Genomic DNA, 19,386 nt, shown 5'->3' on the forward strand with positions numbered 1-19,386 from the left:
CAGCATCTCAGAAAATGGGCCTCTTATATCAAGCAGTTTAAATACTAATTTTAAGTATGTCTGTGATATACATTCATATACCCTAGGCTATAACCTACTTGGAAACATCAGGGACCACAGCAATCTCTGTTTCCACTCTGCCCGCTGCTCCCTCCTCCCAGGGGTCCAGTCGCTCCCACAGCTTCTACCACCTCTACACCGCTGACGACTGCCACACCTACAGGTCTGGGAGATTTACTCTCCCTCTCTGCCAGAGCCTCCTAGTTGGTGGGTGGAGCAGGGATGGGAAAAAAGAGGCCATCATGCTGAAACCAGTGATGGCTTCACTGTATCACTCTCTTTTCTGCACTTGTTTGAAATGTTCCATTGTAAAGATGGTTTGGGTTTTGTTTCTTTAATGAGAATCCATCAGACGCTTGAGGGAAAAATATTCAAAGTAGAGAAACATTCAGTTAAAAATAGAATTTTTCATGAGAGATATTTTAAGTTTGTTGAAGAAAATAATTCCTTATGTGGTGAAAGGAGAAGAAAAATAAAATGGCTGCATCTCACTGACTTAAAGAATAAAAGCTACATTAAGTTCCTGATACACAAAGGTCACATTCAGCCATAAAATAATAAATGTAAAGTACATTTCATTAGTTTCAAATGTTAAATATTTAGTAAGGATGGTATCCGTAACAAACCCACTTTGACCCTTTCAAGGCTAGACAAATACACTTTATTCTGAAAGCATCACTAGGCTTCCCACTGCACAATCTAGAGCCAGACTTAAAGGTTTTGTTCTTAAATCACAGTTGTGTTACTCCCTGATCAGGACTCAAAAAAGCAGGTGCTTCAGAGAAGCATTTGGATGCTAAGTGTTTTACAAAGAAAATAAACAACAGAAATCTGAAGATAAATTATAAGCCTTAGCAAGTGTATGGTCCATAGAAGTAACCTTACTGCAGTGTTAACACTTTCATATTCATGACTGCATTAGATTCAAACAATCAATATGTGAGGACTGTATGCACAGGTTTTTCCTATTTTGCGGGTGGGCGACAGAACCTAAGTAGTTGCCATGGTTACAAAGGTTTTGTTTTTCTTTTTATTGTCAGCTCTAGGACCAAAATCTACTTCAAGTTCTCCACACGGACCAGTCTCCCCTTCTCAGTAAGTCCCTCCCCAGTCCCCACAAGGTCACCATCCCCTCTGACAGCCCTTGCTGCCCCCCTGGGGTGCTGTATCAGTGGCGATGTCCACTTTCCCCTCCACCTCAAAGCCCCCCTCTCCAGTGGCTCCAGCACAGGCCCCCCTTTCCCTTTTCCACCAACTTCCTGAAAAGGCTCCCCTGGTCAGGCCCCTTTGTCATGCCTTGACATTCCCAGCCCCCTTCATCCTCTGGAAACTTCAATCCTTGGCCTCTCCTGACTTCCCAGGGCACCTAAAACTGCTGGCCACCCACCCTCTACCCTACCCCAAGTTCAAAACCACTCCCCAACCCTGACTGTCTTCCTGCTTCTCACACATTTTGGCAGTCTTGCTCCTGGGCTCAACCCCCCAAGTGGGCTCTGTCTCTGGGCTCAGGCCTATGGCTGCATCTTCCCTTGCCCCACACTCCTGTTCCCTGGACCCTTGCAGATACCCCACAGCCTCACTGTCCCAAATATTAAAAAATGCACCAACACACCTTTATCTGTAACTCACCTTCACACCTCCCTGAATTGGTTTCCAAATCCCATCCCTCCCACCAGAACGTCTTATCTTTCAGTCCCCTTCAAACTGTACAGACATTTGAATCCTATACCATCCCTGGCCTGGTTTGGGCTCCTAGGTCCCCCTAGCAAGGCTGAGGAGTGGCCTAATTCAACAAGTACCAAACACTACTTAAGCCAAGCAGTGCTTAAAACAGAAAATGAAGGATAAAGTTAATGTGGTCAATTATCATAAGGTTGATAGGCAGTCAGACAAAATAAAGAGCCAGTAGAGAGGACAAGGATAAGGACAGTCAGAGAAAGCCTCCCTTCTCAGAGAAGAGTTGGCGGGAGGCAGGACAATTGCAGGAAGATGGAGTGGCCAATGCAAAGGCCAGAGGCAGAACAGCTTGAAAGCCAGGGTGGCTGCAGTGAATTGAGATGGGGGAGAGGCAGGACAGACAGTGAACTGAGTCAAGGGCTTGGTAGGTAACTTAAGGACTTTGACTTTACTCTGAGATGTAAGCCACTGGAGGAATCTGAGTAGAGAATTGTACATTTCAGTTTTTAGTCTATTTCCAGAAAGAAGCCAGAATAATATCTATTTTAAGGCAAATGGGAAGCAGGGAGCCCCATCAGGAGACTAAAATGACCCAGGCCCATGATCATGCCTGCCTTGAACCTCTCTGGCTCAAACACAAGCTTGACCGAGACATGTCACCACATCCTCTCCACAGAACGTCCTGTGGCCCCCCACAACCTCCATAACTACTATCAAGTGCCACTTCTCTGCATGGTCGTCAAGGCTACGCTGTGTCCTATTACCCCTTCCTAAGTACCGTGCCCTCCAAACCCACAGCATTGCCTGGTGTTTACCCAGCACATCACCATAAGCTTGCAGCCCTGGTTGCCTCTGCTCTCCTTTCTCTGCCCCAGAAGAGTTATTCATTCATCCATTAAGGCTAAGCCCAAACACCACTTCCTCAGGAAGCCTTTCTGGTTGCCCCCAACACGGCATGTTGCTTACACCTCTACCAGAGCACTCTTCCATCAGTTCCTGGTTAGAGTGCCCATCAGAAGGCTAATTCCTTGTAGGCAAGAACTGTGCCTGACCCATCTGGGAATACACATGGGGCTGAGCACAGTGCTCGGCATACAGTAAGTGCTCATTTAACGCACGCTGGCTCAGTCAACAAATCGCTCACTTCATTATACAACATCTGGATGGGGGGGCTTCCAACAATGGGTTTTCCCCCTCAGCTACTATAATCTGGAGGCCAGGGTCCCCCTCATGGAGCCTCTGGGGACTGCATGCCCAGCACTCCTGACAATGGTACAGCCACAATTATGGGCCAGAGTGGGGATGGATTTGAACCCAGGCCTTCAAAGCCTCCTGTCCTCCCAGCCGTGTACCTCTAGGCAGGCCCATACAGTCTGTTTTAAGTTTGCCCAAAGTGTTGGCAATGTGTTTTTCCTAAGCTAATTGTAGAAGTGTTCAGATGCAGAAAAATACACTGAAGAGGGCCCAAACCCAAGTTAAGAGACGTTAAGAGATGGTGGAATTAATTTTATTTTCCTTTACTTTGACTTGACTTTTAAGTAAAAAACAAAAAAAAAATTTTATTTCTATAAATAACTGCAACTTTTTTCTTAAATAAAAAAATATTTTTCTTAAATCAGAAGAAGAAAATCTTTAAAAAAAAGATAAAACGCCCAGTACCACCCAAATTACATCTAAAGAATGGCTCCAAAAATTAAACATGTCCAAAAGAATCCACCAAAACACTGGAGACATGAGACTACTAAATACAATTGACCCTTGACCAATCCAGGGGTTGGGGCAATCCACACACAGTCAAATATCTGAGTATAACTTTTGACTCCCCCAAAACTTAATAGCCTAGTATCAGTAGTTAATACTACTAATGTTGACCAGAAGCCTTACCAAAAACATAAACAGTCAATTAACACATATTTTTATGCTATATGTATCATATGCTATATTCTTACAATAAAGTAAGCTAGAGAAAAATGTTTCTTGAAATTGTCACAAATCTAAAAAAAAATTCCAATATATTTATTGAAAAAAAAATCTGCATATAAGTGGACCTGCACAGTTCAAATCCAAGTTGTTCAAGGATCACCTGTACATGATACCACTTACAGAGGAAGATTATAAAAGCTGAAAATGTTTTAAATGGCTTGTCTGAGCATGACATGAACTGGCCCTATGGTTTTACTTATGAAATAGTTATTTCACAGAGCAGAAAGCAGTAAATGTGTTCCAAGGATCCTAAGGCCACCTACTGATGCCTGTTACCTAAACTAAGCTGTTCAAGGGCAAACTAGCTGTCATCACTGTGCCCCAGCTCATATCACACAGGTGACCAATCAGCCCTGAGACATTGCAATGACTGTCATTTCATGACTTTCAGAGGAAATATTAGTTAAAAATAATAGGGGATCAACTATCAACAAATAATATGTCTCACTTAAGCTAAATGCTACATCAACCAACTGTCGAATCAACAAAGATTTGGATTCTAACTTTGAAGAGAAGACTTACATAACTTTTATAATGAAACAGTGTATAAAACATAGAAGACATAGTTGCTTTATGTGGATAAAACAAAGGTTCCTGGGCCAGGATTTTTACCTGGCCCCAGTTGGCTAGCTTACTACACACGTGTGGGCAATGTATTGTTACTGACTCTATATAAAGAGGCCCGCCAGTGCTCTGAGTGACATGGTGGCATGGCTGCAAGGCTGCAGGAGAGCAGAGCAGAGGCTGGAGTGGTGGCAGCACTGCAGACAGAGGCCCAGAGGACAGCTGTGCAGCAGAGAGGCCCAGAGGACGGCTGTGTGGGTAGAGAGGCCCAGGGGCAGAGACCAGCTTGCTGCATGCAGAATTGCTCTGCGTGAACAGGATTTTAGTGACTGACCTGCCACCATGGAAATAAAGTTGGGTATAACTCTTTCACCCCAAGAACATTCTACTATCATTTCTTTGGTCACACTGAATCCATAGTGAACTTGCCTAGGGCTGAAACCCACTGGCAAGACAACTGGTGTGGTTGGCAGGATTCACTGGTGACCAAGGAAAAAGAACAGGCTGCCCTCATGGAAGGAGTATTTCAGCAGGCTGCACCTATAGACGGGGAGACACTCGAGTGTCCCCCCTGTGGACATGTGGTACTGGGAAGGGGTGGAGGACTGGGGTCCATCCCAAGGGAAAGAAAATCTGTTGCTGACTGAAATGGCATCACTATGAAGTGCTATGGAAATAGTAAAGGCCCGAAAAGGAGCAGCAGCCCAAGAAGGAGAGGCACACGAGAGCGCAGGCTGCCAGGTGCCTTGGGGCAGGTGAAGGATGTGGAGCCATCAGCCCCAGAAATAGAGGAGCGGAGGCTTGACGAACAGGTGGGAGTGGAGGGCCTGCCTTGCCGGAGGCATTGGCCCCTCCTCAGTTGAGACCCCACCTGGTTGAAAGCTGGTGGAAAGCCAGAAGGACTTAGCAATGGCAGGTTCTTTCAGGAGAGGTGCAGCCCTCTCCTCAGGTCGTGGAGGACTCCATGCTCTGCTTCTATCCTCAGGCTCAAGCACAGAAGGAAATATGGTCTGCTTCTCAAAGAAAGAATTTAAAGGACCCCAGGACCCAGATGTGGGTTGGTTTGAAAAGGCAGGAGCAGACAGAAAGAAATTGGATGACGGGAGCGCTGGCAACAACTGAGACAGGAGCAGGGTTCTGGCTGCTGAGGACAAAGCAGAAGGCAGAAATAGAGCAACAAGGTTGGCCTGTGTGTCTGCAAGACCTGGCTGGAGAGGCTGGAGAAGCTGGAGATGGTGGGTATTTTAAGGCCCACTCATGGTCCTTTTGGTCAACTCATTTGAGTAGAACTGGTTTGAATAGAGAGAGGATGACCACTTGGTGGCAATGGATCTCCTCAGGTTTGGGGGTTATTATAATTTGTTGTAATTTTTGTTATTTGTATATTGTCATAGATTATGGAATTTGGTTACAATGTTCCAGCTTTCTTGCAGAGGGATCATTGCAGAAGATTAAAGGCACACAGATTGAGAGGAGAGAATCCTGGAGGGGTGGAGTGTGGATAAAATGAAGATTCCTGTGGCCAGTATTCTCACCTGGCCCTGGTTGGTTCAGTCACTACACACGTGTGGGCAATGTGTTGTTATTGACTCTATAAAAAGAGCCCCACCCAGTGCTCTGGGTGACATGGTGGCATAACTGCAAGGCTGCAGGAGAGTAAAGCAGAGGCTGGAGTGGTGGCAGCACTGAGGACAGAGGCCCAGAGGACAGCTGTGCAGGCAGAGAGGCCCAGAGGCAGAGACTGGCTTGCTGCATGCAGACTTGCTCTGAGTGAATGGAATTCTAGTGACTGACCTGCCACCATGGAAATAAAGTTGGGTATAACCCATTCACCCCTAGAACATTCTACTGTCATTTCTTTGGTCACATTGAATCCATAGTAAACTTGCCCAGGGCTGAAACCCATTGGTAAGACACTTTAGTTACCAGTCTTTTACAGAAATAAAAAGGGGACAAAGAAATTAGATGTAAGGCATAATGTTAGGTATTTTAGGTATACTATCACATTAATTTTCTTAGCATATCTGAGATAGGGCTTTATCTCCCCCATTTCACAAGCAAGGAAACTGAGGTTCAGAGAGCTTAAATAACTTAATCGCACAATAACCACAGTCACACAGTAAGTGAAAAAAATGGAACTCAAATCCAGGTCTGTTTCCCAAAAAACTATATACTATATGATTCTGTAATTCCACTTACTTGAAGTTCGAGTACAGCTGAAACCAATCTATGATGATGAGTCATATCTAAGATGATGTAAATTAGAATAACGTTTTCCTCTGGGTGTAAATACTGTCTGGAAAGGGGCATGGGCACCTTTTGGGGTAGTGAAGACATTTATTTCTTGATCTAGGTGGTGGAACATATTCATGAACTACACACTTAACATTAGTGCACTTCACACTTCTACTACATGCTATACCTCAAAAGTTAAAAAAAAAATCCTCATCTGATTGACTCCAAGTTCATGCTCTTAAGCACTAAATCACCATACAACACTCTGACAGAACCTGGCCACACTCTAAAATTGATTTCCTTGGATAATCAGTTTTTAAAACCATTTTGGTAAGCAATGTATATCTTAATCAAATGAGAGTAAAGACACAGGAACAATAAACCTGTTTTTAAATGCCACAGAATAAAAAGTAGAAAGCATCAATTTCCTGGCTCCTGGGAACTTCCCTTCTGTAGCCACATCAGAATAAAAACAATTTTAAACCCTGCTCTAAGGGAATGTTCACAGATACACAGAAAATAATTTGTAACAAAGTTCTTAGCATCATCTATGGAAATATCTAGCTAAAATTACACAAAATTTAAAAACATAAAGTATGTTATAACTTCAACGTTAACGCTCAAAAGAAGTCTGAATTTTGTTTAAAAAATTAAGACAAGGGAAGAGGACAAAACTGATGGGCAAAGAGCATGTAACACAGTAGTGGCAAACACAGTGAGGGCAAAAATCTCAATTTTGTAACAAATAGAAAACTCAACACAAACTTTTCCCAGCAGTAAACTAATGTGCCACATACTCCTTAGTAACAAATTCTCCATCAAGTAACAAGTCCTTCCCACTAAAGCTTTGTTCAGACTAGCAAAGCTTCACCACCAGCCAGCAGGTGATGATGAAATCATTACACCAATTCTCTCAAAGCCTTAACCCACACATACATACACCTCTTATTCAAGCAGTAATTGCCTCTCCAGAGAGAGAAGTTTATTCATCCTACAGTTTGGAGACACGTTTGGCAAGTACCTAGTAACAGTTAGTTATCCCACTTGGGGAGGTTGGAGGGAGACAGCTGGATCCACACCATGGTCTTCACTGAGTGCTTTCGATCATGCAAGCCAGGCAACCTGACTTTCAAATTGTCAGAGCCCAGGTGAACTCATGCTTTAACGTTCTGTACATTCCCAAAATGCTAAGCAATTGACTGAAATAACTTTGGTTTCCCCTGGGCATTTGCATATATAACCAAAAGGCCTTTCTGAGAATTTTTCAATATTAGTACTGAAAATGCACCACCACTGGTCATGTTGCAATAGATCACACAACCAATATTATCCCAAATGCAAGAATTTCCATGTATATAAAAGTAGCCATTTGCATTTATTAATTTTTAAAGCTTTTAACAAACTCCAATGAAAACTAAAGAGACAAATTTTGTGGCTATTAAGCAAGTTAGAAAGAATTAAAAGCACTGACCCAGTTTGTTAAGAACAGTGTGCTTCAGGCACATTCACGACCATGGGTCAACATCCCTAAATTATGGTTTTAAAAAAAACAGCATTACTAGAAAACATTAAAACTTAGATTCAAAGTTTCTTTGAGAAATAAAGGATTCACATTTTCTCTTATCCCTGCATCAGAAGAATAAGCCCCACACACTTCTATCCAGAATATGTTAGCTTTATACCAAAATGCATCACATAAAGCAAAATAATGTTTTTGGATTCTCATTCATTTCCTAATTAACTTTTTAAAAAAGCCACACATTTGAACAAACTGTACAGTGAAAAATCAACCATGAATTACCAGTTCTACTTTCCTACTTTCAGCAAAATACTTTAGTATCTTATAATTTGAAAAATCTAAATTGTGGGGTTTTCTTTTCAACAAGGAAATCTTCAAAACTGCAACACACCCAAATACTCAGCTCTCCATAAACCCAGGAAAAAAATTCAATTCATAATTTTTTCAAACATATGTTTACCTTCCTCAAAAAATTACCTCATTCCTTGGATTTTAAGAACTTCATTTACATCTGCCAAATGTCGTTGATTTTGGTCTCAAACCTAAACGGTTCCTACATGGTTCCCATTTTTGGTAAGGGGAAGTTGATGCCTGGATGAACTTCTGTATTGATTACACATGACCACCACTTACTTATTAAGCACTTCTTACCTCTCATGATGCAGAGAAAGGAGTTTGGCAAACATTATTTTATTTGTCCTCAAAAACAATCTTGCAGAGCTGGCACTACCATTCCCAAAGTCAGATACAGAAAATGAGGCTGGAATAATAAACTTACCCATGTCACTAAACAGTATGTGGCAGAATCAAGATCAGTGAACAGTGAGGTTGGGAATTTAAAACTTTTATGGAGAATTAGGCCTTTCCTACTCATGCCATCTTCATAAAAACTAAATGAAGAGCAGTGAGCCCCTAGTGTGGGACATTCCCAAGGGACAAGACAGTATTCTAGAATGAAAAAGTAATTTCAAACAGAAGGCCCAAAGCTAAATACATCTGACAATGTTAATTAAGTGGAGGAAAGGTTTTCTCAAGCACTGTTCTACAGTGCTCCCGCATTTCCCCGGCCTTAAATCTAATCTGGATTAACAGCACAGAACTCTGTAACAAAATTCCAAATTCCACGAGGCTTAATAACCTCTATTCAAAAGAAACAGAAACAGGAACTAGGACAGTGGGAGTAGTGACCGCCCAGCTGGTCCTCCCTCCTTGTCAGCTGTCAGATCCGCAAGGGCCGACCACGAGATGGCCGGCTCCAGAGCCTTAGGACTGGGTTCAACTCTGGTACCCGCCGCCTTCCTAGACCTAGTCTTGGCTCGGTCGGTCACCTCTTTAACCACCGCATCACCCCTGGAGGCAAAGTTACACGGAAGAACTTGTAAGAAGTAGAAGCCAATATTCACCAACTAGTTTAGCAATCTGAAATCTACAGCAAGGCTCCAAGGGAGGGGCAGAAAAATATGGTACAGTTGTTCTAAACTATCATTCTACTAAGTAGGGGAGCTTCAGGAGGCCATGGGAGATAGGCGAGCGAGAGCAAACATACCACCCCTTCGTTAGCAGGAGAGGGAGCCTCCTCGTCAACTCAGGTTTGAAATGTTATGTATTATTTTCAGAGATGAGCTCCCAAGCTGTGACACTTGTGGGGAGTCTCTCAGCTGCTCGTCCCCACTTGAAGGGTGTAAAATACCGTGGCTTGGAAACTAAGGTCACTCGGTTTTATTGCCTCCAGAAGGGTCCTCCTGCCATGACAGAGCAGCCCCCGGGGGTCCCCGCCGAGCGCCCCGCTCCCACCATCCCAGCGAGGTGTTTTGCAGAGGCAGGCTCACGCCCTCCCTGCAGAATCAACCCTTCCCCCTCCCCAGGTTTCGGGCAAGTAACCTGGTTAATCATTCAACGCGTGGAATATTTTTTTAGAGGTCAAAGAGAAAGGTCCTTCCTAAGTTTCGCAGAAACCAGCCTCTGGGGACCCGGAGGTGGCAGCGGCAGGCGGTCGGGCGTGGAGAGAGGAAGCTGGCGATTCTCTGTCTCACAAAACACCTGATCTCCCCTTGCGGCACCGGGGACCCGCGCAGTGCGAGGGTGGGGTGCGGGGGTGCGAGCGCTAAATCACGCACCATCTCCTCCCAAAAACGCCAGTGCAACCCAGATGAGAACCCCCGGCCCCAGACATCCCTTCCCAAATCTTGCAGACCCCGCCGCGGCTCCCCCGGAAGTTGGAGTGCAACGGGGAGGGGTGTGCCCCCGAGCCCGGGCGTGGGCATGGAAAGGGGCAAGAGACTCAAAGGACACGCTGCCGCGGTGCATTCTCTTCGTCTAGGGTAAGGAAGTGGGGGCGCCTAAATGCGGCAGGAGTCACCGAGGCACGGTGTCCTCCGCTGGGGCGCCGATCGATACGAAGCCGGAACCGGGTTGGGGGCCTAAAGGAGAGCCAGTGAGGGGGTCGCGGAGCGATGAGGGGCGGGAGCGGAGCAGGCCTGGGGAGGTGAGGGGCAAGGAGGGGGAAGCGTGGCGGGGGGCGCACCAGCACGGCCCTACCTTGTCCGGGAGCAGCTCCAGCTCAGCGGGGCGGGGACGGAGAGCGCGGCCGCATCCACGTCCCGGCCGCTCCGTGCGGCTCAGCCCGGCGACCGCCGCCGCTCACGCTCCATGCGTTGCGCCCGCGACGGGCCAGCCAGGCGGTGTCGGCGGCGGGGATGGCTCCGGCACCGCTAGTCTCCCGCACTTGTTGCCGCCGCCACCGCTGCGCCTCACTCCTGGCTCCAGCTCGCCGCACCGCCGTCGCCTCCCGGCGCCCCCGCCTCTGTCGCCCCGCCCGACGCGCCAATCAGGCCTGGCTCCGCCCCTCACGTCACCGCCCAGCTGGGCCCGTCGCCCCGCGTCCCAAGTTTAGCGCAGGCGGGTCGGGTGGGTCCGACGGTCGGCGCCGAGGACCCAGACACTGGTCCCCCTAGCTTCCGGGGACCTTCGGGCCCTCAAGCGCACACCTGCAAAGCGAAGGGTTAAGCTGAGGGAAGAGAACCCCAGGAAGTAGACCTCTCGGAAAAACCTGGCAGCTACCAGTGCAGAAGAACTATATTCCAACTCCCGTTTAAGCTAAATCCCTCCAACTGCAGGCCGCCTCTCTTGTAGTACATCTGATGTTGCGGGACTGCACACCTGGCCTTGGTGAGGACTGCAGAGACCTTTCCGGGACAGACCTAGTTTGTGGCTGGCTTGGATTGAACCTGGCCGCCCCTCAAGTGCTTGCTCCCCTCCACCACGCCCGCAAAACCCGGGGCTCCATAGTGGAAGGTGGGTGAAGAGATAACCAGGGCGAACTGGGACTTGATCATTGATCTCTGCCCACCCAGTCCCTGCCGCCACCTCTTAGGTGCCCAAATGCGGGTTTATGAAGACGGCCAGCACATGGAAACGGGGTAGTTTTAGTTCTTGCGGTGTCTTGCAGAGGGTTCCACCCGCATCTCGAGAAGCCGGAAACGCAAAGCGCCCAGACGCTGGGCCAGGAATCCGAGCTACTGCACAGGAGTCAGGAAGGATACCTAGGTGCAGCCTAAATGGCTGAACTTTGACACACACGCCTCCAGCCCCTCAGGTAGAAAGGGACTCGGCGCCAAAGACATCTACCGGCCGGAACTCACATGACCTCAGGCACACCCTCCTCTCCCAGCGCTGGCAATGGCTCGCCAGAGCACTGCCTTCTAAAGTGAGTCCCAGCCGCGGCTGACAACTTTGAGGGGCCCAAGTAAGCCCGCTATACGGGATGGAGAGGTTGTCTTGGTTTGAAAGGCCCAGCGCAACCAGCCCGTCACGCATGCGCTCCACGGACAGGCAAGCCTGGCCCTGAAAGCGCCCACCTCCCTCCGTCTTTATCTCGCTGGGAAGAAAGCGATTCCCTTTGGATAATCACACGGAGGAATTAAGGACACTCCACTCTCAACTATTTGCATTTTTCAGAAGGCTTTCTGAGATGGAATTAGCCCAAAAGGAAGGAATTGCTACTGTAGGAATCTAGCTACTTAGGAACTCGGCCTCCTCCACTATAGGACCTTCCTTCTATCTAAACTCAGAGCCAAGAACAGCACTTTGCTGCTGCATGCACTGAGCCAGGGAACGTGGGCCTCTAGAAACAGAACTCTTTGAGTCAGATGTGGGAAAGTTTTGATTTGTACACTTCAGACCTTTTTGCTTTTATGTTGGTCACATGATTCTCCTAAGCCTGAGACAAGCCTGAGAAACAAGTCGAGTTTTTATATATTCCTAGAAAAACATCTGGAAGGATGTTTTACACCGTTAACCAGTTACCCAAAATATGGGATTGGCATGTTGGAAGGTGAGGAGATGAATTTTATACCCTTACTGACTTTGAATTTTGTATTCTTCTAATTATATTAACTTTCATAATTTAGAAGGCTAATAAAATATTTTCAAAGAAATGTAGAAATTAGAAATTCTTTAAGAACTTTATGGAAAGAATAAATTAATAAACAAATGAAGCCTATGTCTTTAATTCTGTGCCAAAATAATTAATCCTGAGTCCAAGTTCCATGGTTTAAGTAAAGATATCTCTAGGCTGCTGTTTTGATTTTGAAATGCTATGATGGTACAAGACTGACATCTGAAGGAGACTTTTATATGCCATCAGATTGGTGTATTTTTTCTGTGCCTGTGTCCTCCCTTTAAATCCACTCCCAGTAGCCACATATTCTCAGGGACTGCTAGCCAAAAGATTCTGAGTAAAGGAACTGCTACAATGTCAGCTGGCAACCAACAAGGAAATCAAGCTGTGTCCTTTGCAGTTGCCAAAAGCTGCCCAGGCCCTGAAATTAAAAAATAAGAGCATTCTTTCCATCTTGCAATTAATTATTGCAGCTGGGAGTGTATCTGTAACTGTTACACTGTGTCTTTGGGGAATTACTCAATGCTAAATTCAACACCCACTTGGCTGTAGTCTATACTCTTAGGTTGGGGCATAGGTAAAGATGTACTATTCATTTATTTAACAACTATGTTTGACCACCTACTAGATACACAGCACAGGGCTAGGCACTGGATGGGTAAACATAGAAGACACTCTTCCCTCTTGGAGCTCATGGTCTGGCTAGAAAGAGAGGGTTTAACAATTAAATGCACTATCAATTATTTAATACAATTGTGATATGGGCCAAAGGGAGTAGAAGGTGGCAGGACCGTTTGTCTGGGGACTCCAAGAGGAAGGGACATTTCAGTTGAGCTCTGAAGGATTTACCCAGGCAAAGAGGAGAGTAGAACAGAGTTCCTGGCTCATTCAGGGTACAAAGGGGGTTGTTGTCAAGGGAGAAATTGGAGAGTCAGGCAGGAGCCAGATCATGTAGGGCCTAGGATACCATTTTCAGTAAGATCAGTCTGACTACAGTGTGAAGAAGGAATAGGTGAGAGGGAGGAATGGAGTGGAGGGAAAGTTAGGAGTCCGTTACTATAAGTGAAAGGGGCTGTTTGTCTAAGTGGTAGAGCAAGTAGAGAGAAGTAGATAACAACAAGACTTGCTTAGCGAGGGAGGAATCAAGCAGAACTACCAGGTCTCTGCTTCCTCAACCAGATGGAGGGGAGTACCATTTTCTGATCTGGGGGATCCTCAGAGAGGAGGATGGAGAAAACCTTCCCATTCGGTCAAGGTGGTTTTGAGATGCCTGTGAGATGTTGAGTAGATGGTTGCTTGTAGGGTTTGGTGCTCTGAGGAGAGGCTGGGGTGGAAGCAGCAGGGATAGAAGTAGTAATAAAGACACTAGAGAAGTGGTCTTCTAGGAGAGTATAGAGTCTAACCAGATGAGGACCTAGAAGTGAGCCTTGAGGAACCCTTATCTAAAGACTGGACAGAGGCAAACTATCTAGAAGAGGAGGTGGAGGAGCACGCAGAGAGGCAGGAAGAAAACTAGGAGTTTGGAGAGGTGGAGTTACAGAGCCCAGGAAAAGAATGTTACCAGGAGGCAATAGTCAACAACACTCAAAATGGCTGAGAGACCCAAGGGAAATGACTGAATAACATCCACTGGTTGAGGGACCATTGTGACTTTCACAGAGCTGTGACTGGTGGAGTGAAGGGGTGAGAAACTGGAACGGATTGATGTGTAAGTGAAAGGTGAAGAAATGAAGAAGCACTAAGTGCTGGCAGCCCTTGAAAGGCTTGACTGTGAGTGGTGAGGGAGGGAAAGGAATGTTATGTCAGCAATGGGTTTATTTTAATTTACATATTTTCATTATTTTCTTTAAAGATGAAATAACTAGTATGTTTAAATGCAGACAGGGAGGATCCTATAGAGAAGAGGAAGATAAGTACAGCAGAGAAAGGACAATGGACAATAAAGTTTCTTTGAGAGGATGGAACTCGAGTTTGGGTAGAAAACCTGACCTCATGCAGGAAAGAGGAAGTTGGAGGAGGACTGAGCCAGGCAGATTTGGTGTGGGACATTTAATCCTTCCGCTTACTCCAGGACATGCAGGAGGATGGGAGTGGGGCAAGAAGAGAGAAGAGATTTTAAGAGAGCGGAGAAAGTTTGACATAGTCATTGCAGAAGGTAGGAGGGCTGAGATGACCAGAGAAATGGCTAGATGGCAAGGCAGTGTGGCAACCCTCTTGATGGCTGGAACTTGTAAGGTGCCCTTTGGCCCTCCTATGTAATTTCCCCCAGTATAGCTGAGCGTCTGATCTGGTGCAGGCTCAGGTGAGGGAATTGCTAGAGCAAAGGAACAAATTCCTTTTGCCAAGAAATCGAGAACCTTGGCAAAAGTGAGGTTGACGTGATGCATGATCAGAGAGAAAAAACAGAAGTCAACAGCCTGCAGGGGTCAAAGTGGTCAAGCTCAGTCATGCTGGAAGGAGAGGGGGTTGGGTCAGAGATCTGGATGCTTAAGCCAGTGTTTCAGGAGACAGAGAAGTTTAGGGCCATGGCAAAGCCAGGATGTGAGGACGGGAGTAGAGGAGAAAGTGGCTGGAGAATGAGGTCAAGAGATTAAGGGGCAGGGTAGTGGATCAGTCATCTGTGTGGACAGGAAAACCATCCAGGAGGCTGTGGGCAGAACTGAGGAAAAGGTCATGGTGTGAAGGCCATAGAACTAAAGTCTTAAGAGGGTGAGAAAGAAGGAGTGACCAGAATGTCAGAAGATGGAAACCACCAGCACGGGGAGAGGGAATATGGCTGGACAGCAGTCTCCTCAGAGGAACAGGAGTGTTTGCAAGAGATGGAAGAGATGACTCACCCCATTCCTGGGCCCTGGGGGACACATAGGTGAAAGAGTAGGCAGCCTCATTGCCTAGTGTGGATAAAATGAAAATTCCTGTGGCCAGGATTCTCACCTGGTCCTGGTTGGCTAGCTCTCTACACACGTGTGGGCAATATGTCATTATCGACCCTATATAAAGAGCTCTGCCCAGTGCTCTGGGCGACAGTGGCATGACTGCGCAGCTGCAGGGGAGCAGAGAAGAGACTGGAGTGGTGGCAGCGCCAAGGACAGAGACTGAGCTGGGCGCTGCAGGGGCAGAGGGGCCCAGAGACAGAGACCAGCTTGCTGCATACAGACTTGCTCTGAGTGGACGGGATTTTAGTGATTGACCTGCCACCATGGGAATAAAGTTGTGTATAACCCTTTCACCCCAAGAACCTTCCATTGTCATTCTTTGGTCTCATTGAATCCATAGTGAACTTGCCCGGGGCTGAAACCCATTGGCAAGACACGCAGGGAAAGCAAAGAAGGTGGGAATTCCATTCTGAGCAGAGCTGAAGGATGGATACACAGAAAGATGCATGGATTGATTAAGTGACCTTCAATTCAGTTTGCTTGTTGAAGGGAGGAGGTCAGGTACCAGGAAGAGAAGAGCATTGTGGGATGATGACAGGACAGAGGGTCTGTGAGGGAATGGCCAAGGACACAAATGACTTGCCGGTTGATTTTGCCCTGTTGTCTCTTTATGAAGCCTGACCCAATAGCTCTGCAAAACAGGGCCACATCCCTCTCACTACCTTCTCCTTCCTGTGTTTGGGGAAGTTGGGGTTCCTATGGCCAGGATCCTCACTGAACTTAAACCACCTGATAATGTAACTGGCCTGTTGCTAGCCTACTGCTTCCACACCTTTAGGCAATAAGCTATTATTGGGCTATATAGAGAGATTGGCCCAGTGCTCTGGGCATAGGTAGAGACGCTAGTGCTGGACCTCCTGCCGGGAGAGCAAGCCGGGTAATAAACCTTTTCACCCCAAGGAAAGTTTTGCTGTCAATTTCTTTGGTCATGTTGAATCCATAGCGAACTTGCCTGGGGCTGAGACCCATTGGCAAGACAATTGGCAAAAGTGGACAGGGTTCATTGTTGACCAAGGAAAAAGACAGGCTGCCCTTATGGGAGGGGTGCTCCAGCAGGCTGCCCCTATGAATGGGGAAAACAGTGGATCGTCCCTCAGTGGGTGTGTGGTCTGAGGTGGCTTGCCTCCTAGAGGACTGGGCCCCACCCCAGGACTGGAGGCAAGAGGAGGTGACACCTGAGGCAGTAGGGAGAGCCCTTGGTATAGTAAGCAGATCCTTTGAGAAGCAGAGTGCCCGTGAGGCAGCGGGGACTGTGGGTTGGCTGCTTCTCACAGTAAGGTCTACATAAGAGACCCAAGAAATGGCAGCACGAGAATGCAAGCTGCAAACTTATGTGGATTCCCTGAGGAGGGAAATGGCATTGATGTGAGAGGAGGTGGCACAAGAACGTGAACTGCAAACTTCTGTGGATTCCCTGAAGAAAGAGATGGCATTGATACGAGAGGAGGCAGCAGGAGAGCGCCGGCAGCAGATGGCATTGATACGAGAGGAGGCAGCATGAGAGCGCCGGCAGCAAGGTGCCATTGGAGACGAGAGGGCAGCGCTGCCAGGTGCTTTGAAGGAAGAAGAGGCCATCAAGGAAAAAGATGAACTCCTGAGGGAAGCACAGGCGGAGGTGGCACGAGAACATCAGCTGCGAAGCATTGAGCTAAAGGTAAGAGACCTTCTGAAGACTGAGGTAGCATTGCTGTGAGGCACAGTAGAAAAGGTAAAGGTTGTAGCAGAGGAGGCACTTGGGGGAGGGGAGAGAAAGATGCCATCAGCCCCAGAAATGGAGGAGCTGGAGAAGGATGAAGGGGTGGTGCCAGAGGCACTGGTGCCTCCTGTATTGGAAGCACGCCCAGTGGTTGTAAAGAAAATAAAGACCCAGCAGCTGAAAGTTCCCCAAGGAGAGGAGCAGCCGCCTCCGCAGGTCGTGGAGCACTCTATGGTCCACCCCTATACTCAGGCTGAGCAGGTGGATTTGGGCTCCCGGTTTAGGCAGAAGCCCTCCGAGTTAATATCAGCTTTACTCCTGCGTCTGTGGGACCTAGGGGTGGATGGAATTGTTCCCATCAGAGATGGGAAAGCTGTCTTCCATGACAGTGCAGCCTGCCTTGAGGCAGTGATGGCAGCGATTACAAAATGCACATCAGACCCCAGGGAGTCACTTCCTCCTCCATTGGCTTATGGCTGCACTTCGTGCTGTGTGGCCCAATCCAGGTGATCTGCCATCCTCTCCTGTTAGATGGCAGACATATGCTGAACTCCAACAGGTGTTACAAGAGCTAGGCATAAGAAATGCCATCTATATTCCAGAGAATCATGGCCCAGATGAAGAGATTTTCACTACTGGGATGAGAAATATTATACTTCAAATGGCTCCTACATCCCTCTTTGGGTCTCTAGTGGCCTTTCTTTCCCCTCACACAGGGCATCCCATAAGTGAGGTGACACATACAGTAGCAGACTTAGAAGAGGTTGAAGCAATGAGAATCTGGAAAGAAATAAGACCTGTTACAAGAATTTACAGGGCCCCATGAAGGTTACGAGGACCCATATGTGGGTTGATTTAATACGGGCAGGAGCAGATGGAAGGAAATTAGATAGGAAGTCAAATAGGATCTTACTAGAGCTATGGCAACAGCTGAAACCAGAGCAGCAGTTCCAGCCATTAAGACCAAAGAGGCAGAGGTCAGTGATAGAGCCATGAGGCTGGCCTGTGTGTTTGCAAGACTTCCTGCTGGAGAACGAGCCAACCTCACTTGAGCCCACACAGGAAGATAATTGGGGAACACGGTTTGACTGAGGGGAAGGTCAAGATATCTGCCCTGAGGGACCAGGGAGGACTGGAAATAGCTATCCATTGGTCCCCAGTGAACATACAACATGTCCTGGCTCTGGTGGACACTGGGGCTGAATGTTCACTGATTCATGGTAACCCTAAGCAGTTTCCTGGGACCCCCCCCCTTCCTGCTACAGTCCTATTGCAGGACCACTCTCTTGCATGTGTCCTATCTGATGGACAAGATTTGCCTATGTTGGTGGCATTAAAACATGTCTTATCACCCCTAAAGTCTTTGTGGATTGGGAACTTCCTCTGGCTTGAGGATTATTATAATTTTTGTTACCTGTATCAAAATCTTGCTGTATCTTAATTTTTATTATCTCTAAGTTGTTGTTATCCTCTGTTGCTATTGTGGAATCTGGTTACAGTGCTCCAGCTTTCTCCCACAGGAACTATTGTGGAAAATTGAAAGCATGTAGATTGTAAGGTGAGAATCCTGGAGGGGTGGAGTGTGGGGAAGTTGGGGTTCCTATGGCCAGGATTCTCACTGAGCTTAAACCACCTGATGATGTAACTGGCCTGTTGCTAGGCTACTGTTTCCACACCTTTAGGCAATAAGCTATTATTGTGTTATAGAGAGAGCTCGGCCCAGTGCTCTGGGTAGAGGCAGAGACTGACACCCATCGGCAAGACACCATGATTTCCATCAGGGAAAGGCGCCTGGAGGCCACCCTCGCCTGTCCCCCTCTTCTCTGCTAAGGGGCCTTGTTGCCACTGAATGAGCCCCCACTGGACACTGGCCAGGCACCAGGAGTCCCAGGCTCAGCTCCCTCTGCTTCTGATCTCTCTGCCTCAGACAGGTTGTTAACCTCTTCTGTGTCAGTTTCATATTCTGTGAAATAAGGGTGCTAAAACAGACCACTCAGGGCAGTTATAAAGAGTAGAGAAAAGTTAAATAAAAGCACTTTCTAAGCTATAAAGTGTTGTGATTTGCCTTGATTAGTACCCTCTCACATACACCCATATCTCTCCCAGGAGCCCTCCCCAAAAGATTGTGAGTCCCTGCTCCAGAGAAAGCTGTGATCTTGCCCGGAAGACAAGACAAACACACCCAAAACAATTAGAGAGGAATGCACAGCTGTGTCTGATTAAGTGCTAAATTGTAAGGTGTAGACAATAAGCTCTGAGATCAGAAAAAGGAACAATCAGCCAGAGTTGGGAAAGTCTGAGAGACTTCCTAGAGAAG

The 19,386-nt window shown here is 47.1% G+C and overlaps 1 protein-coding gene across 2 annotated transcripts in view; it reads right to left on the minus strand.

Annotated features, from left to right (window-relative positions):
- B3GNT2 (UDP-GlcNAc:betaGal beta-1,3-N-acetylglucosaminyltransferase 2) overlaps positions 1-10,845 on the minus strand; it is a 28,441-nt gene extending 17,596 nt beyond the window's left edge. Inside the window, exon 1 of one of the 2 annotated variants that reach the window (XM_036890408.2) lies at positions 10,577-10,845. The gene's annotated coding sequence lies outside the window, so the exon portion shown is untranslated. The remainder of the gene's footprint in view (positions 1-10,576) is intronic. The other variant, XM_036890407.2, reaches the window with a different exon arrangement.
- Positions 10,846-19,386: the final 8,541 nt, after the last annotated feature.

The sequence above is a fragment of the Manis pentadactyla genome, chromosome 2 (assembly GCF_030020395.1).
Source record: "Manis pentadactyla isolate mManPen7 chromosome 2, mManPen7.hap1, whole genome shotgun sequence".
NCBI lineage: Eukaryota > Metazoa > Chordata > Mammalia > Pholidota > Manidae > Manis > Manis pentadactyla.